This window comes from Penaeus monodon, chromosome 34, assembly GCF_015228065.2.
Source record: "Penaeus monodon isolate SGIC_2016 chromosome 34, NSTDA_Pmon_1, whole genome shotgun sequence".
NCBI lineage: Eukaryota > Metazoa > Arthropoda > Malacostraca > Decapoda > Penaeidae > Penaeus > Penaeus monodon.
The window spans coordinates 28,360,366-28,362,120 of NC_051419.1; the positions used below are offsets into that span (position 1 = coordinate 28,360,366).

General features: G+C 52.0%; 1 protein-coding gene across 1 annotated transcript in view; it reads right to left on the reverse strand.

Moving 5' to 3' along the window:
* Window positions 1–1,755, reverse strand: part of LOC119594870 (NADPH oxidase 4-like) — a gene marked incomplete in the record, with an annotated part of 84,846 nt that overhangs the window by 62,652 nt on the left and 20,439 nt on the right.

Sequence of the window (1,755 nt, forward strand, 5' to 3'; positions counted from 1 at the left end):
AGCTTCACCCTTGTCCTTCCCGCGCCACCACCAACCCTGCCTCCCGACCCCACGAGAGCACGCAACGTGCTCGGAGTTGCCCCATCTATCCCCACCCCTCTGCTCCCAATCCCCACCCCCCGGCCAGCGGGGCTCCGGCACCACGACCACCCGAGCCGCACGCCGCGTTCACCCGCTGGCCTGCCGCACCCCGGGACGCGCTCCCGCACGCCGCACCCCGCGCCGCCCGCACGCCGCATACCCGCGGCGCCCTCACTCCCCGGCACCCGTCGTCCGGGCCGAACCCCGGTCGAGACGCCCGCCACGCACGCACCACCGCTCCGCCCCGCACGCCCCAGACACAGAGACGCAGCACGCAACCCCCCCCAGCCCCCGCCCCCAGCACGCCCAACCCCGCGACCCCTCAAGCCCCAGCCACCGTCGAGACGCCGCAGCCCCAGATGGCCCCGAAGCGACGCCGCACGCCCCAGTCCCCGCCGAGCCGACGCGCACGCCCCATGGCCCCCGCGCGACGCCGCACGACGCCATCACACGATCCGAAGCCAAGAACTCCCCAGGCTCCCCGCGCGCCGCCAGCACAAGCACAAGAGCACCCCACGAGGCTACCCTCACCCACACGCACCCCGACCGAGAAGTCCCTAACGCCCCGCCACCAGCGCGCAAGACAGCAAGCAAAGCCCCGCCGGCCTCCAGCAAGCCCCAATTCCACCGACGCGCAGAAAGAAAAGCACAGCCCCCGGCTCAGCCCATCACTCCCAGAGAACCCCGAGCGTACGCCAGAAAGCCCCATACCCCGAGAGGTCATCTAGCAACCGGCCCCAGACCCCGAGCGAAGACCACCGAACGAAAAGCCACCTCGTAGAAGGAAAGCACGCCAAGACAACGAGCCAGACAGCACGAACCTAAGAAAAAGCGCCCGAAATCACGACCAGCAGGGCACAGGAAGAACGAAAGAAGAAAAAGAACCCGAGAGACGAAAAAGAAACAGACAACAGAGCGACAGAAATCACGAAAAAGAAAACAGCGAGAAGACAGAAAGAAAAAGAAAAGAGAAGAAAACAGAAAGCAAATAAATAAGGCCGAAAGAAAGAAAAATGATTACAAAGAGAGAAGCCAGAAAGAACAAGGAAACCCGCGAGAAGACCGACAGAAAAAGAAAAGAGAGACGAAAGACAAGAAAAAGAACACGAGAAAGGAAAGAAAGGAAAAAGAACAAAGAGGAAGAACGAAAGAGAAAAGAAAAGAGACAGAACGAACGCAACAGGGAACAAGAGAAGACAGAAAGAAAGAAAAATGCGCAAAAAAATGGAGAAGAAGAAAGAAAAAGAAATAAGGAGAAGAAAAGAATAGACTAAAATCAAAAAAGCATAGAAGCATAAGAAATGAACAAGAAAAAAGAGAGCAAGAAGAATAAAAAGAAAATATATACAACAGCAATACAAATCAACATAGCAGTATAAATAATCGAAAGAAGAACTAAAAATCTCAAGAAATAACAATAAAAAGCAAAAAAAATGCATAAATCAATCAAACAAATAAAACCCCCTCTCATACATAAAATCCCCATAAGCACAGGTACAATGTGGATTATTTCTCTTCCTTTTTTTAAATTATCGATTTTAATCTGTTTGCATCTTTAGTTGATATATTTTATATACTAGATATTTACAACTTTCTTTCTTACGTTTTCAATATCTTTTTATGCTCAATAATATATAGTTCAATTTTACAATAAAATTTCTATAATTCACAAAC